General features: G+C 44.3%; 1 long non-coding RNA gene across 1 annotated transcript; it reads right to left on the reverse strand.

Annotated features, from left to right (window-relative positions):
• On the reverse strand, positions 1–23,207 carry LOC141141492 (uncharacterized). Its single transcript, XR_012244101.1, has 3 exons — positions 23,126–23,207; positions 1,044–1,203; positions 1–952 (listed from the first exon to the last, which is right to left on the reverse strand). It is a non-coding gene; the product is annotated as an uncharacterized lncRNA (long non-coding RNA).
• Between the last annotated feature and the right edge of the window lie 25 nt (positions 23,208–23,232).

Below are 23,232 nucleotides of genomic sequence, written 5' to 3' on the forward strand. Positions count from 1 at the left end.
TTTAAAAAAATCAAAACTTTTTAATATTGATAACACCATATATAACAAATTGTTTTAATATTTATAAAACAGTAGGTTTATCAGCATAACAGTAGAAGCACATGAAACGTTTTAATTTTTAAAGCACGAAAAAACAGACAACAGTCAAAAAATATTTTACAATAATTACAATTGATGGTATGTTGGTTGGTTATGAGCAGAGCTGGAGGAAGGCCTTGGGAAAGGTGTGGGGGGCATTTCAAATGATTCTTGATTGAATCGTTGATTCCCTGGTGCGCCAAGGGTACATGTAATAGGGGACGGTGGTGGATAGGGGATCGGGGTATTTCCTGGGTTTATGGAATTGCCATACTTATCTGTGTATGGACGGTAGCGAGGTGGATAGTAGGGGTGGGTTCTGGGTGGCGGAGGGTTAGAAAAATCGTAGTAAGGGCCTGATGGGGTTGGAGTGGGGCCAAAAATTGGTGAGGGGGCAGTAGCTGGCTCATTTTGCATGTTAGCCTCCAGGAGGTCCATCACAGCTTTCTTAACATAGTTTTTTCGTTCCTGAGGGACTTAATTCTGCATTCCTGCCACCATAATACCAAAGCCACTCTCTTCAGTCTCCAGGGTGTCCAGTTTTCGATCCATTTTTTCCATAAGTGTTGCAAACCGCTCCATGTTTCGGGTATTTCTTCCCCCTATGGGTCTGCTGGATCTTTGTACGACAGGCATTGGCCTAGCTGGTTGCTCGACTTGGGGCTGTTTGACCTCTGGCAGGGCGATCTATGGCAGCTGGACCTCTGGCAGCTCAAGTTGGGAAGAAGGCTCAGCAATGTTGGTCTTGCTGGCAGTGTCTTGCATTTCCTTAGCTGAATGATGCGCAGACCGACACTGCGACCCTCCTTCAGCACATGCTGCCTCTTTACCTGCCTGCTGTCCGTCAACCCTGTCCTCCCAACTTGATTGTGTTCTGCATTAAACATATAATACAATTTTAGCACACCCTTCTTTATAGAACGTTATAGTATATCACTTTACAACTATGAAAGATGTTATCTTACTCTCTTAGTTCCATGAAAGGCCTCAGGAACTGCAGCTCTTCTGCATGGACATATGGAACAACTCTTTTCAATCCAGAGCCACTTGTACCCTCTTGTAATCTTCGTAGATAATGCTTGAAGCAGTCCCTCAACCCTTTCCACCGACTTTATAAACTTGCCACTGCAAAACATAAACAGAAACATAATCAATTATGTATTTTCTTTCAGATACCTGGCAACCAGTCATTCTATAGTAAGCCTACATTATGAGTTCATGGCGGGAAAGTCGACAGTCAGCTACATCATCCGTGGAACCTGCCAAATTTTATGGGACGTTCTGAACACCATAGTTATGAAGAGGCCTACACAAGAGAATTGGTGGGATATTGCTGATCTATTTTGGAGTCGGTGTAATTTCCGCAAATGTATTGGAGCTATAGATGGGAAGAACGTGTGTGACATTAAGCCTGTTGGTAGCGGAAGTATGTTCTTTAAATACAAAAAAATATTGCTCCTTTGTACTGCTTGCCGTGGCCGATTTGAACTACTGCTTCACCTACATAGATATAGGATCTTACGGAAGTAAGATGCTCGTATTTTTGCTAATTCCTCCTTCAGGCAAAGGCTACTAGAGAATCGACTCGATGTTCCAGAAAACTGTCCTCTTCCTGGTACAACTGAACCCCCGCTACCCTATGTGTTTGTCGCAGATGAGGCTTTTGCGTTGGGGGAACACATTATGAGGCCATACTCTAATAGGAACCTGACTACTCCAAAGAAGGTTTTCAACTATCGTTTAACAAGGGCAAGAAGGGTGGTTGAGTGCAGTTTTGGAATTCTTGCCAATAAATGGCGGTTTTTACATACACCTATAGCCTTAAATATAGAAAATGCAATTATTGCTGTCAAAGCAGCATGCGTGCTGCACAATTATGTCAGGGTACGTGACGGATACTGTTTTGAGGATTCCCTCATGCACGACATGGAAAGTGCACACCTCAGCGTTACGAGGGGATCCAGTGATGGTGCTACTGTGCGCGATCAATTTACTTCTTACTTTGTTTCCCCGGCTGGTGAAATACAATGGCAAATGGACGCCATTTGATAACTTCATTGCTATTAACTGCTTTCAAAAAATACATTTTTATTCAGTTGTTTTTTCTGTAAAGTTTTTAATAGAGCCTTCAGGTATTGATTTTCTAATTTTTTCATGCTATGTTATGTTATACTGGCGTTAATGTATTATATTAAATACATTTTTAGGGTTAAAATGTTGTGATGATTATTTTGGCTATGGTTATATTGTTCAATCATTAACTACATAAAATTACATTACAGCTAGACATCAGTGACAGACTTCACTAGGGTTCTCCATACTCTGGCCCTCAAGTTGTTCTAGAAACACTGCTTTTTTTCAGCAGGAACATGGGGGAATACAGTTCGGGCACCTTTAGTACTCAGTGTATGGGGTGGTCTACTGCTGCAGGCAGGGTATGTACTGTTGCTGGCAGGGGATCTATTGAAGCTGACAGGGGATCAAGTGTTGCTGGCAGGGGATCTATTGGTGCTGGCAGGGGATCAACTGTTGCCGGCAGGGAATCTATTGATGCTGGCAGGGGATCTATTGATGCTGGCAGGTGATCTACTGTTGCTGGCAGGGGATCTACTGTTGCTGGCAAGGGATCTACTATTGCTGGCAGGGGATCACCTCTTGCTGGCAGGGGATCTATTGATGCTGGCAGGGGATCACCTGTTGCTGGCAAAAAGCCCTGTATGGAACTACAACCATCATGCCTAGTCAAAGATAACAGACATAAATATAATAAATGTTAAACTTATATTTGTCAGTGCGGTCGGTCTGCGACAATAGATCCAAATCCTCGAAGGAGAGGCGCCAGATGTCCAGCCAGGCATTGTCCCTCTTGATTTGATCTTTATAATTTTGGGTCTGTCTTGTCGTACAGACATTTTCTCTCCCTGATGTACCTGATCAAGGACTCATTGTCGACCACCTCCCGTGTATTAAGTTCCCTGGCTCTGGTAGCCATTATGTATACAGGTGTTTTGGTACACAAGTATACAGAGCTAATGGCAAAAATGTAAGTACTCTGTGTGTGAGAAGGATTGAGCTGGCTGTTTAGTGGAGGGTACCTGGGCAAATTCCTTTGTTCCCGGTAAGCTTCCTGTAAAGTTGTCTCACTATGAACGGTGATCCGACTTAGAGGCGACTTCCATTAAAATCAATGGGTACAAGTCGGATTATAGTAGGACAGGAACCTTTTCTGAAGTCGGAGTGACTTCAGTAGTGTGCATTAAGACTGCTTTTATTTACTTACAATGATTTTATCATGTTGCGCGACTTGAGGCAACTAGGGGTGACTTCAAGTCTGATCCAAAGTCGCCCCTGTGTAAATGGGCTCTCAATGTGCACTTATTTATTTATTTATTTTTTAAAGTGAACTTCTCCTTTAAAATACGCAGAGACCCCTGGAGTTGTAATTTAATAGAAACCAATCACGTTTCATAGTTTTATTTTGGGGTTAACATTATACAAAAATTTGATTGGCTACTGTGTGATACAACTGCAATTTTGTGCTATTTTTGTTCTCAAGAAAACCTTGTATGAAAAAAAGAGGGAAGAAACAAAATGATAAGTTCTATAAACAGAGATTTAGGTGTTTCTCCAATAATTACATCAAACACCAACAAAAAACATTTCCAAACCAGGCATAATATATCACAAAAAATAATTTTATTAGCTGGCTAACTCCTAGAGAATTATCTTGTGGTCACCTTAGACATAAAAAACGGAAAATTGAATACTTACCTTTCCGTAATTTTCCTTTTCTGGTGCCTACCCATGGGAGCATACCAATGGTTGGTTGCTCCGCCCCGACCAACCCACAGGATCACTTTAACTCTATAAATAAAAGAGTTGTTCCTCCCCGCCGGCATTCTTGTAACTAGATCTCAGAATACTAAGGATTATTGAAGGGAGGGTGTATGCTGCCATGGGTAGGCACCAGGAAAGGAAAATTACGGAAAGGCAAGTATTCAATTTTCTGTTTTCCTGGTGCCTCCATGGCAGCATACCAATGGTAAATAACTCGCTTACAGGGAGGGTACTGCAATAAGAAATTTAATGAAAAACTACAGCCTTGATATCTGTAAGGTTCTTTCCCCAAATTCCCGGGAAGTAAGAACCGCTGGGTCTACACTATAGTGAGACATGAAAGTGTTGAATGACGACCAACTAGCTGCTCGGCAAATTGTCTCAGGGGAGACCCGCGCCAATACTACCCAAAAGGAGGCCATTCCCCGAGTGGAATGTGCGTTGACCGCATCTGGAACTGTTAGACCACTAGCCGATAGGCCCTTTGGATTCATTTTACGATCCAGCTTGCCAAGGTCGTCTTGGATGCTGCCATTCCCTGGCGCCTTTTGGGATGACAAACAGTCTTTGATCTTTGCGAAATTGTTGTGTTGAGTTTGGATAGTCGTGTAGTCTTGAGGACTCTGGATCTTCTCCAAATGTTGGGAGAACCCATTCCTGGTTAAGATGGTAGAGAGAAGGCACTTTAGGAATTAATTGATGGATGGGTTGCAAAACCACCCTGTCCGGGAAGAAGGTGATGTAAGGTTCCCGTGATCCTAGAGCTTGGATTTCTGATACTCTGCGAGCCGAGGTGATGGCAATCAAGAACACTGCTTTCAAGGAAATGTCCTCTAGGGTGCAATCTTCTGTGGGAGCAAAGGGAGGATTTGATAGGACATCAAGCACAATCGTCAAGTCCCATTTGGGGTATAGTGCTTTCCTGGGAGGTCGCAATATCAGGACTGCCTTCAAAAAGCGTTCGACCAGAGGGTTCAAAGCCCATCGTGTATCTGTTAGGGCTGAAAGGGCCGAGACCTGGACCTTAAGTGTGTTTAGGCCTAAACCTAGATCTAAGCCATTCTGTAGGAAGAGAAACACATTCTGGACCCCAGGATCCAGGGGATCGAAGTGATTAAGCTCTGCCAGTTCTGTAAATTTTCTCCATATTCTGTAATAGGTGGAATTAGTGGAAGACTTTCTTGCCTGTAGAAGTGTTTGAATAACATTATGTGAGCATCCTAAATCATCCAACCTCTTCCGCTCAATTTCCAGGCCCTCAAGTCTACGATTTCCGGATGCGTGTGAAAGAAACCGTTTTGAGACAGAAGGTCGTTCAGGTGTGGAAGAGGAAGCGGTTTGCACAGGGCCAAGTTGACTAGGAGTGTGAACCACGGTCTCTTGGGCCAGTATATAATTACTGCCAAGACTGTGACTTTCTCCGTCGTCAGGCGCTGGAGAAACCTCAATATCAGAGGAGTCGGAGGAAATGCGTATCCCTTCTGAAATTTCCAAGGTTGGGCTAGAGCATCTACTCCCGCTGACCCTGGGGACGGGAATCTTGAGAAGAATAGAGGCGTCTTCGCATTGAGTGGAGAGACAAATAGGTCTATTTGGAGGGTGCCCCATTGTAGGAATATCCAACCGAAAACCTTGGAATTCAGGGACCACTCGTTGTTGTTGATGAATGATCTTGACAGATGGTCGGCTAATTGGTTCTCGGACCCTGGGATATATGAGGCCCGCAGGTTGATTAAGTTCCTCTTGGCCCAGGTCAGAATGGGCGTTACTTAGCTGAGTAAAGACCTGCTGTGTGTTCCCCCCTGGTTCTGGACATAGGCCACTGCCGCTGTGTTGTCCATCTGTAGAAGTATGGATTTTCCTCTAAATGTGGGCTAAATGTAGGATTGCCATCCATGCCGCCCTTAGTTCCAGTATGTTCGATACTACCGCCTCCGAATTGAACTGCCATCTCCCTTGGACTAGTTGACCTTGGAAGTGTGCACCCCAGCCCAACTGACTCGCGTCTGATGTAAGAATGGTCCACGAGATGGGCCCTAGGGAACAGTGAACCTGCAGGTTGGATGGTCTCGTCCACCACCAGAGACTGGATTTCATTATGGATGTAACTAATATGCCACCTGGCCCACTTCACCATGGGTATACAAGAGGAAAGGGAGCCCAGGAGACTCAGACAGTCTGATGCCAACATGGAATGGCTTGCCAATACTTTCTTTACTTTCCTTATCAGGGCAGGAATCTTTTCTAGAGGAAGTGAAACTGCTCTCTCCGGAGTGTTGATAAGTGCTCCTAGATATTTCGCCTTTTGTGTAGGTGTGAGCTGGCTTTTTGAGTAATTGATTAACCATCCGAACCTGGTCAGGGTGTCTAGGACCAGCCGTACATGTATTTCTAGGCTCCTTTTGTGCTGGGATAGAATGAGGGTGTCGTCTAAGTAGTGAAGCACTCGAATCCCTTTTTCTCGAAGAGGAGCCAGGATTGCCACTAGTACCTTGGTAAAGGTTCTGGGAGCTGTTGAGATCCCGAACAGAAGGCATTGAAACTAGATGTAAGTCGCCTACTTTGAATCGTAGGAAAGGCTGAAACAGGATAGGTATATGGAGATATGCATCTTGGAGGTCTATAGAGACCATCCAATCCCCTGGTTGTACTGATAGGATCACTGTATTTAAGGATTCCATTTTGAAATGCTCTATATGGATGTACCTGTTCAACCTCTTCAGGTCCAACACGGGCCTCCAGTCTCAAAAAGACTGGGGAATAAAACCCTGAGCATTTTTCCAAGTCTGGAACCGGAACTATTGCTTGCTGCCGGATAAGAATTTGCACATACTGAAGAAGGACCTCTCTCTTTTCTTTGGATGTTGGAAATTTCGTTGGCTGGAATGAAAAGGGTGGGGGCCGTTTTCTGAATTTCCAGAAATGGCCCTGAATGACAGTGGAGACTGCCCATTGATCTGTACAATTCTCCACCCAAACCTGGGCGAACGCCCTGAGCCGAGCTCCTACTGGAGCGGTTTGGGTGGATAGGTAGTCAAAAAGACTTCTGGCCCTCAACCGTGGATGTTGAGGCTTTAGGCTTCCCTGCCTTCAAGAAAGTGGCCTGCGAGCCCTTCCAGCCTCTTCTGTACTCCCTGCCTGGGCGGTACGTTCTGGAGTCTCTTGCTCTCTGCTGACCAGCTGGACGTGACACAAACCTTTTCCTCCTGCTTCTGTCCTGGGGAATTAGACCACTTTTTCCCCCTGTGACTCTGGTAATTGCTGCATCCATTTTGTCGCCGAACAGAGCTTTCCCATTGTATGGTATGCGACACCATGATTGTTTTGAAGTTGGGACGGCTGACCATGGTTTTAGCCACAATGCCCTTCTGGCAGTGATGGAATACAGCATAGCTCTGGAGGAACACTTTAGGACATCAATGGCGGCCTCCGCCGTGAAATCTGAGGCCAGCTTCAGCTCATCTAGTGCCTTGATGATTTCGTTAGAGCCCATCCCCTGTCTGAGGGCTGTCTCAATATTGTCTGACCATACTCTAGTAGCCTGTGAGATTGAAGTCAGGGCTACTGCTGGCTTACATGCCCCTCCTGCTGCTTGATAAGATTTTTTTAGATCTGAATCGATCCTTTGATCAAGTACATCCCTGAAAGAGACCGCATCCTCTAGGGGCAGTGTTGTATTCCTGGCTAATCTCATAATTGAAGCATCTACCGTTGGAAGCGAATCAAAAAGCTGGGCATCTGCTTCAGCAAGTGGGTATAATTTGAGAAAACGATTGTAAGCTAAGTGTCTTTTGTCCACCTTCTGCCATTCATCTGTCACAACTTCCTTTATTTCTTCCATTAAGGGGAATGTTGATAATTTTTTCTTCAGCTGTGGAAAATATTTCTTTGATTTAGATGGAGGCTCTGGATCTTCCTCCCATTGGATTGCGTCCTTTACCGCATTGATAAAGGGTTCCACTAGAGCGAAATCGAAGGCTGAAGCATTTTCCTCTTCCACTTCCGATTCGTCCTCAGAAGTAACCTCTGTATCTAGCTGTGGATTGGGTGTATTTACCGCTGCTTCGTCTGAGGGTGGGGTTACTTGATCTTGGGATAAGGCCAGCTCCCGGATAGAGTCTTTGATCATTTTTTTGATTGATTCCATGGACTCCTGTAGCTTCCAGGAGGCATTGACCACATACCAATTTATCAGGGAGGGCTCGTTTGCCACACACCCAGCATGCTTCTCTCCTGGATACACAGGTCTGTGCTGGGAGTCCTGCCTACTAGAGGTATGTCGGGGTGACTTGTGACCACTGCGAGAGGTATGGGCCGAGGATGAGTGAGAATGACCCGATCTCCTATGACACTTTGATCTTCTATCCGTAGAATCTCTGTGGGATGATCTGCGGGAAGATCCATGATGCGGGCTAAGACAAAAAAATAGAAACAAAGAAAGGGTGCTTCAATCAGCCCGGGGTGCTTTTTTCCCTTGAAAAATAACTTACCTGAATGTTGCAGCCCTTACCTAGTGGTATGTTGAGGATCTTTTTGATGCGGCATTATAGTACTAGGGACAGCTGAAAAAAGAGCGATTGGTATTTAATATATACTTTAAAAGTATGTTTTAAAAGTAGGTAAAAAGGATTTAGAAGAGGAGGGAAAGAAACATTTTTTTTTTTTTTTTAAATACACCTAGGTATACATATATACACATTCCCATTCCTCTTTGGTACCTTGGCTGGGCTCCATAGCACAGGGGAAAAGGATAGAAGAGCTGGAGAGGACACCTCATAGATGTTTCCCCTAAGTCAGCTGCTCCTCTACTGAAAGTAAGCTCTCTTATATACCAGAGAGTGGTCTGGGAGTCCCAAGATGGCCGCCGTCGGCTTCACAGTGCTACTGCGCATGCGCCGTGATGTCACACCGAGCCCCCCCCCCCCCTGCCGGGAAAGCAGAACCGAAAGGTGCGCGCGAAGCGCTGCACACTCTTGAGAGATACACAGGCACATGAGGTATGCTGTAGAGGTAAGCAGAAAATCCTCATGGCGTTTGTAAAAAAGCACAAGCATTTAAGCATTTAGGACTTCAGTATGCCGAACAAAGGAACATAGAGGAGAAAATCTGGCTCCTGTTAACCCATAAAACCCCAAAAAGATCCACAGAAAAACGGGCTCCTATACTTATCTGGCGCCTTTAGCAGCCCAAGCAATGGGACTCCATACTGCAGGAGAGCATGAACCTGCAATGGTCACACCATAAAGCTGTGAGGTAGGGCTAAGCGCTTGATCCTGTAGGAACGAGGACAGAGAAAAGAATGCCGGCGGGGAAGAACAACTTTTATTTATAGAATTAAAGTGGTCCTGTGGGTTGGTCGGGGGCAGAGCAGCCAACCATTGGTATGCTGCCATGGAGGCACCAGGAAAAATATATTAGCCATGTATCCCTTTGACTGCAATGGCTAAATGATCAATATTTTGGTAAACCTCTAAAGCTATTTTTATTTTCTTTAGTTTTAATGTATGTACCCTATAGTTTCATAGGAGAATAAATTATTAATTTAAAGTGTATTTATAGCCCAAACTTTTTTTTTTCTTTATAGGTAGAGTAGAGAAGGTTTAGGATGAGGCCAGTAACAGGTTGTTTGTGATCTTATAGTTTCAGCCACATTGGGGCATGGAAGTTTTTCAATAATTTTCCGTCCATCATTAAAAAAAAAAATGCCATTAGTCCTGCATTTAAAAAAACACGTTTTTTAACTAGTTAAGGACCGAGCCTATTTTTCAGACTTGGAGTTTACAAGTTAAAGTTTTTTTTTACTAAAAAATAACTTAGAACCCCAAACATTATATATTTTTTCAGACACCCTAGGGAATAAAATGGCGGTCGTTGCAATACTTTGTCACACCGTATTTGCGCAGCGGTCTTACAAGAGCATTATTTTTTGGAAAAGTACACTTGTTTTTAATGAAAAAAATAAGACAACAGTAAAGTTAGCCCAATTTTTTTTATATTGTGAAAGATAATGTTAGGCCGAGTAAATTGATTCCCAACATGTCACGCTTCAAAATTGCGCCCGCTTGTGGAATGGTGACAAACTTTTACCCAATAATATCTCCATAGGCAACATTTAAAAAATTCTGCAGGTTACCAGGTTTGAATTACAGAGGAGGTCCAGTGCTAGAATTATTGCTCTCGCTCTAACGATTGCGGTGATACCTCACATGTGTGGTTTGAAACCCATTTTCCTGCGTGCGAGCTCGGCAGGATGGGGCGCTTTAAATAATTTTTTTTTTTATTTTTTATACTTTTTAATTTTTTTTTACACTATCCTTTTAACCACTTCAGCCCCGGAAGGTTTTACCCCCTTCCTGACCAGAGCACTTTTTACAATTCGGCACTGCGTCGCTTTAACTGCTAATTGCGCGGTCATGCAATGCTGTACCCAAACGAAATTTGCGTCCTTTTCTTCCCACAAATAGAGCTTTCTTTTGATAGTATTTGATCACCTCTGCCGTTTTTATTTTTTGCGCTATACACGGAAAAAGACCGAAAATTTTGAAAAAAAATTATATTTTCTACTTTTTGTTCTAAAAAAAATCCAATAAACTCAATTTTAGTCATACATTTAGGCCAAAATGTATTCGGCCACATGTCTTTGGTAAAAAAAATGTCAATAAGTGTATATTTATTGGTTTGCGCAAAAGTTATAGCGTCTACAAACTAGGGTACATTTTCTGGAATTTACACAGCCTTTAATTTATGACTGCCTATGTCGTTTCTTGAGGTGCTAAAATGGCAGGGCAGTACAAAACCCCCACAAATGACCCCATTTTGGAAAGTAGACACCCCAAGGAATTTGCTGAGAGGCATGTTGAGCCCATTGAATATTCATTTTTTTTGTCCCAAGTGATTGAACAATGACAAAAAAAAAAAAAATTACAAAAAGTTGTCACTAAATGATATATTGCTCACACAGGCCATGGGCATATGTGGAATTGCACCCCAAAATACATTTAGCTGCTTCTCCTGAGTATGGGGATACCACATGTGTGGGACTTTTTGGGAGCCTAGCCGCGTACGGGGCCCCGAAAACCAATCACTGCCTTCAGGATTTCTAAGGGCGTACATTTTTGATTTTACTCCTCACTACCTATCACAGTTTTGAAGGCCATAAAATGCCCAGATGACATAAACCCCCCCCAAATGACCCCATTTTGGAAAGTAGACACCCCAAGCTATTTGCTTTGAGGCATGTTGAGTCCATGGAATGTTTTATATTTTGACACAAGTTGCGGGAAAGTGACAAATTTTTTTTTTTTTTTTTTTTTTTTTGCACAAAGTTGTCACTAAATGATATATTGCTCACACAGGCCATGGGCATATGTGGAATTGCACCCCAAAATACATTTAGCTGCTTCTGCTGAGTATGGGGATACCACATGTGTGGGACTTTTTGGGAGCCTAGCCGCGTACGGGGCCCCGAAAACCAAGCACTGCCTTCAGGATTTCTAAGGGGGTACATTTTTGATTTTACTCCTCACTGCCTATCACAGTTTCGGAGGCCATGGAATGCCCAGGTGGCACAAACCCCCCCCCAAATGACCCCATTTTGGAAAGTAGACACCCCAAGCTATTTGCTGAGAGGCATGGTGAGTATTTTGCAGCTCTCATTTGTTTTTGAAAATAAAGAAAGACGAGAAAAAAAATTTTTTTTTTTTCTTTTTTCAATTTTCAAAACTTTGTGACAAAAAGTGAGGTCTGCAAAATACTCACTATACCTCTCATCAAATAGCTTGGGGTGTCTACTTTCCAAAATGGGGTCATTTGGGGGGTTTTTTTGCCACCTGGGCATTCCATGGCCTCCGAAACTGTGATAGGCAGTGAAGAGTGAAATCAAAAATTTACGGCCTTAGAAAGCCTGAAGGCGGTGCTTGGTTTTCGGGGTCCCGTACGCGGCTAGGCTCCCAAAAAGTCTCACACATGTGGTATCCCCATACTCAGGAGAAGCAGCAGAATGTATTTTGGGGTGTAATTTCACATATTCCCATGGCATGTTTGAGCAATATATCATTTAGTGACAACTTTGCGCAAAAAAAAATAAAAAAAATAAAAAATTGTCTCTTTCCCGCAACTTGTGTCACAATATAAATTATTCCATGGACTCAACATGACTCTCAGCAAATAGCTTGGGGTGTCTACTTTCCAAAATGGGGTCATTTGGGGGGGTTTTGAACTGTCCTGGCATTTTATGCACAACATCTAGAAGCTTATGTCACACATCACCCACACTTCTAACCACTTGAAGACAAAGCCCTTTCTGACACTTATTGTTTACATAAAAAAATAATTTTTTTTTGCAAGAAAATTACTTTGAACCCCCAAACATTATATATTTTTTTTAAAGCAAATGCCCTACAGATTAAAATGGTGGGTGTTTCATTTTTTTTTTTCACACAGTATTTGCGCAGCGATTTTTCAAACGCATTTTTTGGGGAAAAAACACACTTTTTTACATTTTAATGCACTAAAACACACTATATTGCCCAAATGTTTGATGAAATAAAAAAGATGATCTTAGGCCGAGTACATGGATACCAAACATGACATGCTTTAAAATTGCGCACAAACGTGCAGTGGCGACAAACTAAATACATTTTTAAAAGCCTTTAAAAGCCTTTACAGGTTACCACTTTAGATTTACAGAGGAGGTCTACTGCTAAACTTACTGCCCTCGATCTGACCTTCGCGGCGATACCTCACATGCATGGTGCAATTGCTGTTTACATTTGACGCCAGACCGACGCTTGCGTTCGCCTTAGCGCGAGAGCAGGGGGGACAGGGGTGCTTTTTTTTTTTTTTTTTTTTTTTCTTTATTATTATTATTTTTTTATCTTATTTTTAAACTGTTCCTTTCATTTTTTTTTTTAATCATTTTTATTGTTATCTCAGGGAATGTAAATATCCCCTATCATAGCAATAGGTAGTGACAGGTACTCTTTTTTGCAAAAATTGGGGTCTATTAGACCCTAGATTTCTCCTCTGCCCTCAAAGCATCTGACCACACCAAGATCGGTGTGATAAAATGCTTTCCCAATTTCCCAATGGCGCTGTTTACATCCGGCGAAATCTAAGTCATAAAATGCTCGTAGCTTCCGGTTTCTTAGGCCATAGAGATGTTTGGAGCCACTCTGGTCTCTGATCAGCTCTATGGTCAGCTGGCTGAATCACCGGCTGCATTTTCAGGTTCCCTGTTGAGACAGGAGAGCCAGAGAAAAACACGGAAGATGTTGGGGGGGAGGGGCATTCCCTCCCACTGCTTGTAAAAGCAGTCTAGAGGCTAATTAGCCGCTAGGATTGCTTTTACATGAAAGCCGACCGCTGGCTGAAAAGAATGATACCAAGATGATACCTAAACCTGCAGGCATCATTCTGGTATAACCACTCAAAGTCGTGAATGGCGTACCTGAAGACAAAAAAATGGTTAACAATAAAGCACAGTAAACGGTAAGGTATAAAAAATTGCATACCTGAAAAGCAAACATGATAAAACATAATAACAATAAAACATTGCAGAATAGAATACAGTAAAAAAGAGCAGAACAATAGAGAGAGAATAGAGAGAGAGAGAACAATAAAACGACAACTATTTTTTTTTATTTTATATTTTTGTATGTGTTTTTTTTTTTTTTTTTTTTTTACACTTTTTTTTGTAACTAACTTTTATAACTGTAACCGGTTCCAGGTTCGGGTCTCTCAAAATGCGATGGCATCTTGGGAGACCCTGTGAAAGTGTGCCTAGTCTGTGCAATGCTGTACCCTACGCTAATACTCAACTAGTGAATGGTAGCGTTCAAAACATTCACCAATGCAAAGACCAGGATTGTCAGGACAGGAGGGACAATAACAGAGGGTGTCACGCCTATATCCGCGCTTGCTGCAGACACGACATCTTTTTTGGGGGGGTTCGTTGGGTAGGGGTACTCGGGAGGACATAAAGAAAATGCCTCTCATGCAGCCGACTGCATTTGGTTGGGGATGTGAATGGGGGAAGTACGAGCGCTGCAGAAGCGGTGGGTTCCCAATTAGGATTGGCGAATGCAGCAGGAAGGGCACTATGGGCACGACGGGCCTGTGTTTGTCTTCTTGGTGGCAGCGGGACACTACTTGTGCTTGCCACCTCACCAGCTTGAACTGCACTTATGGGACTCGCCACGTCACCAAGTGTTACTGCAGTGCTGGTTTGTTTTCAATCTTAGTTTATTTTCAAAAGTAAGAACACAAAGAATATAACAGAAAAATACCATTCTTTACAGTTTGGCAACACATATAGTATACATAGAATAGTGAGGTGTACTTTACCCATGTATAAACAGGAGTGATCATTTTAACATACAGCTTTCGGTGAACTACTGGTATATCATATTGTATATTGAAATCTTTATTCTAAGAGAGGAATAATATACGGGTGGGGGCCAACATATAATGAACCTTGTAGTTTCGCGGGTTGGTGTTATCTGAGGGTTCCCTCTCAACGAATTAGACTGCTGTAGAAGTCTTTTATTCACCTATTATAGATAATCAAGTCATTTAGCTAGTCCAAAGATATGATCTTTAACTATATATGTGAGTGGTCGGTTCAGTACTTAACAAAGAGGAGACAGAAAAAGTCAGAAATAAGAACGTGAGTAGAAGTGTGGGATGGTACCTGAGGCACCAGGCACTCCAGCATGGCTAATCGGCGGGTAAGGGTGGGGTATCTCTGACCCAAAGGGAAAACTCATCAGAATAGCGAAACATGGACCATGAGGTCCAGGTGGCGGTAAACTGCTCCTCCTTTCCCACTTCCTCCGCCAACAGGCGCTCCAGATCTCTTATCTGGTCCACTTCAACCACCCATTCTCCCAAGGAAGGCACATCTGTCGTTTTCCAATGTCGGGGGATCACTGTCCTAACTGCTGCCAGAAAGTGGCGCAGTACATCTTTTTTAATCGACTTGAGGGGGCCTGGGAGTATAGATAATAGGGCTATCTCTGGTGTGGGTTTGATTGATGTCGCCATCAGCCTGCTGTAAAGATCAAAGACCTTTTGCCATAGTTTCCAGATTGGAGGGCAAGCCCACCAGATGTGAAGCATTGTCCCGCTAGAGGACAGGCATCTCCAACACACGTCTGTCAAAGAGGGGTTAAACTTTTTAATATCTACTGGGCATCTGTACCACCTCGTTAATAATTTAAACCCTTTTTCTTGGTTCTTGGTTGCCAGGGAAATCCTATGCGTTAGGATAAAGCTTTTTTGCCAATCAGTGGGGGAGATGGAGTGTTGCAGCTCCGCTTCCCATTTCTGTGTATATGTTGGAAGGTCAGGGGCATATTCGTTCAGTAGTAGGGAATACAACAGTGATACTACATGTATTGGTGGGTCTGGTTGTAAAAGCAGTTTGTCAAAGTCTGATGGGTCGGCCAGTATCTCTGAGATGGATGAGAAAGTGCGTATGTATGACGTTATTTGACCCCTTTGTAACCACATTGTTGAGGTCCCTAATTCCGTCCGAGAGGGTATGTCCGTTCTCAAGGATGGGTCAGCGCGTAAGACCTGTGCTAAACGTCTATGGCTATCCCTACTCCAGGGTCCAAATCTTAACTTGTTCGCTGCTGGGGGGAAAGCCGGAGTCCCGAAGAGAGGGGTCATTGGGCCCTGGATTTTAGACAATTTACTCGCTGAGATCATGCGGTCCCAAATCTGGAGAGTTTGGCGAGTAAGAGCAGTGGAGAATAAGCCGTCCCCACGCCCAGCCATAGGGGTCCATGGCAGGGCGCAAAGATCAGCCTCATTAAGATATTTCTCTAGTTGAACCCAAAGTTTGGAGGAAGAGTGGTGGAACCAATCCACTATACGCACGAGTACCGCTGCCTTATGGTATATAGAGGCATCTGGGACCCCCGCACCCCCCCTGACTTTCGGGAGAATCATTGTGTCATGTTTTATCCTGGGGCGACGTCCCTGCCATATAAATTTAGAGAAGATCTGACGGAGCCTTTTGAAGAACGAGGTGGGGATATAGATAGGAATGGTCTGGAAAAGGTATAAGAATCGAGGGAGAACATCCATCTTCAAGACATTCACCCTACCCAGCCAGGAGAGCTGTTTAGAGTCATATGTGGTCAGATCCGCTTGAGTTCTGGTAAGTAAAGGGGTGAAGTTGCTGGAGAATAGTTGGGATGAGACTGTTGGAATATGGATTCCTAGATAGCGGATAGATGTGGAGCTTGTCTTAAAAGGGAAGGAAGTCGTAAGCTGTTGTAGAACCGCTGTTGGGAGTGAAATGTTGAGGATTTCTGACTTATTTAGATTAACTTTAAAATTACTAACCTCTCCATACCTCTGAAACTCCTGCATAATGGAGGGTAGAGAAATTTGTGGTTGGGTTACAAATATGAGTAGATCATCAGCAAATAGGGCAATTTTAGTGTGTAGTGGGCCTACTCTAACGCCATGTATGGCCGGATTGTTTCTAAGGGCAATGGCTAGGTGTTCCATGACAATTACATAAAGAATGGGGGACAAGGGGCACCCCTGCCGCGTTCCGTTGTGTATAGTAAACTTAGGGGATAGGGAGCCGTTTAGTCTAATCCTAGCGGAAGGAGATGTGTAGAGGGACATTATTCTGGAGATCATGTTTTGGCCTAGACCTAGTTGTTGTAATGATAAGCGGAGAAATTGCCAGTCGACACGGTCGAAGGCTTTTTCCGCATCGACTGTGAGAAGGCACAATGGGATATTGTGGGCCCGAGCATAATCAGCAATGAGGAGTGTTTTTAGGGTGTTGTCACGCGCCTCCCTTCCACTCACAAAGCCAACCTGATCTAGGTGTATTAAACGGGGTAACAATGGTTGCAACCTATTAGCTAAAATTTTTGCGTACACCTTTAGATCTACTCCTATTAGCGAAATAGGTCAGTAATTAGCGCAAACATTCAGGTCTTTGTCTGGTTTGGGGATGAGGGTAATATGTGCCTCTAAGGTTTGTGGTGGGAACACTGATCGTTCAGAGATGGAGTTAAATACTTTTGTCAAGAAGGGAGTAAGAAGGGTAGCAAATTGTTTATAGAATTTCGGAGTAAAGCCATCAGGACCCGGGCTTTTACCAGATGGGGTAGAAGTAATGGCGCGGGCAACCTCGTCTTCCGAAATCGGGGCCTCAAGGTCCTCTATCGTCTCGCCATCTAGAGTGGGTAATGCAGTTTGCTCGATGTATAAGGCTTGTGTTTCCGCTGTAGTGAGGGGAGGATCAGTGGAGCTCGCTGCAGGTATATTATATAGGGATTGATAAAAGTCCCGGAACACCTGTCCCATCTCGGAAGGTGATGAGACAGTTTTCCCAGAGCTGTCCCGTATATGAGGTATAAAGGAGTTAGGTTGTTTGGTGTGGAGGGTGCGAGCCAGGGATCTACCACATTTATCTCTAAATTTATATTGATGAAAAGCTAGTTTGTTCGCAAACGTGCGGGCTGATGCCTCATATAACTCTCTAAGCTGGGTGCGAGCAGAAGAAACCTCCGTAAGCAGTTCAACCGTCGGGGAGCGTTTATGAGTAGTTTCTAGTGTCCTTAGCTTATGTACTGCCGTAACTATCGCAGTTGAACGTTCTTTTTTCATGCGAGCACCCATCTGAATAAACCTACCCCGTAATACCGCCTTCAATGCTTCCCATTTCATGGGTGGTGAGGTGTCATCAGATGTGTGATCTGTGAAAAAGTTTGATATCGTCTCTGCTATCTGTGTTTCAAACCCTGGTTCAGTCAAGAGAGAGTCATTTAACCTCCATGTCCATTCTTTTATTGGTGTAGAGGGGATTGTAAGCGTCAGGAATATGGGTGAGTGGTCGGACCAAACCATAGGGTCTATTTCACAATTGGGGGACCAATCTAAGCAGCCGTGCTCGACTAAAAAATAATCTATACGACTGTATGATTGGTGGATGTTGGAGAAGTGTGTGTAGTTTCGTGAGTCCGGGTACAGTATTCGCCATACGTCTATGAGATGCATATTGTAGATGGTGCAGTGCTGGTTTGACTACGACCGGGGTGTACTAGGCCGCTGGTGCTTGCCAGTTCACCAAAACGCTACCAAAAAAACTGTTAGCGATCGCAAGGATCAGGCCTGACTCTGCGAACGCTGCAGTTATGCGTTTAGTGTTTTGTAAGTGTCAGTGATCGATCGATACTGCACTTGGGTGGGCTGGGCCGGGCGGAGGGGCAAAACGCAGGTGCTAGCAGGTATCTGGGCTGATCCCGCTAACACTGCGTTTGTGGGAACCCTAAACTGCTGGGGACGCTAGTATAGATCTGATCGGATCAGATATTGATCCGATCAGATACTATACCACTAAGGGAGGCGTATGCTGCGTGCGTGGGTGTTAGCGGTACTGGCGCTAACCTGACACTGCTTGGGGCTGGTGCTTGCCAGTTCACCAAAACGCTACCAAAAAAACTGTTAGCGATCGCAGGGATCAGGCCTGACTCTGCGAACGCTGCAGTTATGCGTTTAGTGTTTTGTAAGTGACAGTGATCGATCGATACTGCACTTGGGTGGGCCGGGCAGAGGGGCAAAACGCAGGTGCTAGCGGGTATCTGGGCTGATCCCGCTAACACTGCGTTTTTGGGAACCCTAAACTGCTGGGGACGCTAGTATAGATCTGATCGGATCAGATATTGATCCGTACAGATACTATACCACTAAGGGAGGCGTATGCTGCGTGCGTGGGTGTTAGCGGTACTGGCGCTAATCTGACGCTGCCTGGGGCGACGCATATCACCGCCGGGCGATCAGGGGGCTAAACTTTTATTCGGTAATAAACGGCGGGTGCCCTGACACTATAAAAAATAAACGAACTAACCAGCGTCACCCGTAACAGTTATACGGTGATCAGTGGTGAAAGGGTTAACTAGGGGGCAATCAAGGGGTTAAAACATTTATTAGGTAGTATATGGGGGTCCCTGTCGCTATAAAACGCTGACGGCAAACCTAAATATTTACCTCACTAACTAGCGTCACCAGCGACACTAATACAGCGATCAGAAAAATGATCGCTTAGTGACACTGGTGACAGGGGGTGATCAAGGGGTTAAAACTTTATTAGGGGGGGTTAGGGGGGTATCCTAGACCTAAAGGGGGCCTAACACTCACTGCCCTAACACTGTAACTGTCACAAACTGACACTATGCAGTAATCAGAAAAAAAAAAAAAAAATACTGCTAATGTCAGTTTGTGACAGGGGGGGGGGTGATTGGGGGGGGATCGGGGGGCGATCGGGGGGGGATCGGGGGTGTAAGGTATGCCTGGCATGTTCTACTGTGTGTGTGTTTGTGTTGTGTGCACTTACATGTCTTCTCTCCTCGGCGCTGGACGGAAACTGCCAGACCGAGGAGAGATGACATCACATCCTCTGCCTGTGTGAAACTACACACAGGCAGAGGAGGATTCCCATTGGCTGGGAGCGATCGCGAGGGGGGGGCCACGATCGGATGGTCTCCCCCTCGCCTCCCGACGCTCCCAGTCAGATGCCGACCGCCGCTGGCACTGGGGGGGGGTCCGATTGGACCCCCCGCCCGCGGGAGGCAGATCACGTATATATACGTGATTCTGCCTGCCCGTGCCACTCTGCCGACGTATATCTACGTTAGGCGGTCGGCAAGTGGTTAAAGAAAAAAAAAAAATTGGGTCACTTTTATTTCCTATTACAAGGACAGAGGACCTCTTAAATGTAAGATCTGGGGTCAAAAAAACTTCAGATCTCACATGCACTTAAATGCAATAAATAAATAAATTTTTTTTTTTTTTTTTTGCATAAATATACTCCCTTCTGGGACGACAGCCATGCAGACCAATTTGATACAGTGTGCGGCGTATGGTCTGAGTACTGACAGGCTGACCTCCCACACCCCATCAAAGACAACCTCTTGATATGACGCTGAGCATGTGCACTCAACTTCTTTGGTCAACCATGGCGAGGCCTGTTCTGAGTGGAACTTGTCCTGTTAAACCACTGTATGGTCTTGGCCACTGTGTTGCAGCTCAGTTTCAGGGTCTTGGCAATCCTCTTATAGCCTAGGCCATCTTTATGTAGAGCAACAATTATTTTTTTCAGATCCTCAGAGTTCTTTGCCATGAGGTGCCATGTTCAACTTCCAGTGACCAGTATGAGAGTGAGAGCGATAAAGCCAAATTTAACACACCTGCTCCCCATTCACACCTGGGACCTTGTAACACTAACGATTCACATGACACCAGGGAGCGGAAATGGCTAATTGGGCCAAATTTGGACATTTTTCACTAAGGGGTGTACTCACTTTTGTTGCCAGCGGTTTAGACATTAATGGCTGTGTGTCGAGTTATTTTGAGGGGACAGCAAATTTACACTGTTATACAAGATGTCAGAGGCCAGAATGGGCAAACTGGTTGGAAGGCAACAGTAACTCAAAAAAAACAAAACAAAAAAAACACTTGTTTCAACCATGGTATGCAGAATACCATCTCTGAAAACACAACACATTGAACCTTGAAGCAGATGGGCTACAGCAGCAGAAGACCACACCAGGTGCCCCTTCTGTCAGCTAAGAACAGGAAACTGAGGCTACAATTCCCACAGGCTCACCAAAATTGAACAATAGAAGATTGGAAAAAGTTGACTGGTCTGAGGAGTCTTGATTTCAGCTGCGACATTCAGATGGTATGGTCAGAATTTGGTGTAAATTGCATGAAAGCATGGATCCATCCTGCCTTGTATGAATGGTTCAGGCTGCTGGTGGTGGTGTAATGGTGTAAGGGATATCTTTTTGGCACACTTTGGGCCCTTTAGTACAAGCTGAGCATTGTTTAAATGCCATTGCCTACCTGAGTGTTGTTGCTGACCATGTCCATCCCTTTATCCCTTTATGACTACAGTGTTCCCATCTTCTGATTACTACTTCCAACAGGATAATGCACCATGTCACAAAGCTCAAACTGGATTCTTGATCATTACAATGAGGTCACTGTACTCCAATGGCCTCCACAGTCAGCAGATCTCAATCCAATAGAGCACCTTTGGGATGTGGAGGAACTGGAGATTTGCATCATGTATGTGCAGCCGACAAATCTGCAGCAACTGCGTGATGCTATCATGTCAATATGGACCAAAATCTCTGAGGAATGCTTCCAACACTGTGTTAATTCAATGCCACGAAGAATTGATGCAGTTCTGAAGGCAAAATTGGGTCCAACCCGATACTAGCAAGGTGTACCTAATAAAGTGGCTTGTGAGTGTATGTGATTTTGTGGCAAGTGATCCACTGGGGCCCCTTGACTGCATGGACTATTTTTTGGAAAAGGTGAACTTAGCCTTTAAAGAGGAGCTCCAGGCTCCTTCAGAAAAAAAATGAAAGTCAACAGCTACAAATACTGTAGCTGCTGACTTTTAATATTAGATAACTTACCTGTCAATGAATAAAGCTGTGTCTTAGCCCAAGGTGATTTTTCAATTGGCTCTCAGGTGCTGCTGCCGGTTCCCTACTGCGCAAAGCATGCTGCACTTTGTGAATGGCCTGGTGGCGGGGGAAGGAGGAGGGGGGCCGAACTTCTGGATGAGTTCACTGTGGTGAGGTCAGCTGGAAGCGGGCGCCTGTCAAAAGCAGGTACCCACTCCCCACTCCCCGAAAGGTGCCAAATGTGGTAACAGAAGGGGGAAGAGGTAAATAAATGGAGCTCTGCTTTAAAGCGGTTTTATACCCGCACAGAAATATTTTTTTTTAAACCTGTAAGTCAAAGACATAATGAGCTAGTGTGCAGCGCATACTAGTTAAATTGTGAAATACCTTAGAATGATGCCTCGGCATCTGATCGTGGTCCACGCCGAGTGAGCTGACATGTTTCCTCTGCGTTTCTTCCGGGTTCGCGGCTCTGGCGCTGTGAGTGGCCATAGCCACAATTACGTGAGTCTTCTTCCTGGCAAGGTCCGGCAGTGTCTGCCGGGCCTTCACAGCGCATGTGCTGCTGATGTCAGCGGCTGCATTCAAAGTGAATATCTCCTAAGCTGTACAGGTTTAGGAGATATTCATTTTACCCACAGGTAAGACTTATAACCTTACCTGTAGGTAAAACTAAAAAAAAAAGGGGTATACAACCACTTTAACTGCATGCCAACCAGCCGCCGCAGTTGTACTGTGGCAACATGGCTCGGCTACGCGAATCGCCGTCATGTTACGGCGGCCACTAGGGGACGTGTGCGCGCCCCCCTGAGCCGATGCGAGTGCCGGGCTCCCGCGATCACTCGTGGCACACCGAGAACTGGGATCTGTGTGTGTAAACACACAGTTTTCGGTTCTCTGAGGGGAGAGGAGACAGATCGTCTGTTCATACAGAATATGAACAGCGATCTGTCATCTCCCCTGCACAGTCCCCTTCCCCCTTCAGTTACAACACACACTAGGACACACTTAACCCCTTCACTGCCAGTGACATTTTTACAGTAATCAATGCAGTTTTATAGCACTGATCGCTGTAAAAATGCCAATGGTCCCAAAAATGTCAAAATTGTCTGATATGTCCGGCATAAGGACGCGGTCCCGATAAAAATAGCAGATCGCTGCCATTACTAGTAAAAAAAAAAAAAAAAATAATAAAAATGCCATAAAATGATCCCCTATTTTGTAGACGCTATAACTTTTGCGCAAACTAATCAATAAACGCTTATTACGATTTTTTTTTACCAAAAAATATGTAGAATACTTATCGGCCTAAACTGAGGAAAAAATGTTTTTTTTTTTATATATTTTTTGGGGATATTTATTATAGCAAACAGTAAAAAATATTGCGTTTTTTTCTAAATTGTCGCTCTTTTTTTGTTTATAGCGCAATAAATAAAAACCGCAGAGGTGATCAAATACCACCAAAATTAAGCTCTATTTGTGGGAAAAAAAGGACGTCAATTTTGTTTGGGTGCAACGTTGCATGACCGTGAAATTGTCAGTTAAAGTGACGCAGTGCCAAATAGCAAAAAGTGCTCTGGTCAGGAAGGGGGTAAAATCTTCCGAGGTTGAAGTGGTTAACTGAACAAGTGGAAAATAGAATTTGATTGCCATGTACAGCTGCTCCAGTTTTAATAAACCACACCTACTACTCTTTCACATCCTAAAACCGTCTAAACAAGAACCTATTGCTTCTAACCCGGCAGCAGTCAGTTTCAGACCTATTATTGAACTTTTCCTCCTGAGGACACCGCCATACTAGTCTATGAGAAGTGGCAGTGGCTCATACAGGGGCGGATATCCGGGTAATGCAGAGAACCACGTGATA

This window comes from Aquarana catesbeiana, linkage group LG04 (genome assembly GCF_042186555.1).
Source record: "Aquarana catesbeiana isolate 2022-GZ linkage group LG04, ASM4218655v1, whole genome shotgun sequence".
Classification (NCBI taxonomy): Eukaryota; Metazoa; Chordata; class Amphibia; order Anura; family Ranidae; genus Aquarana; species Aquarana catesbeiana.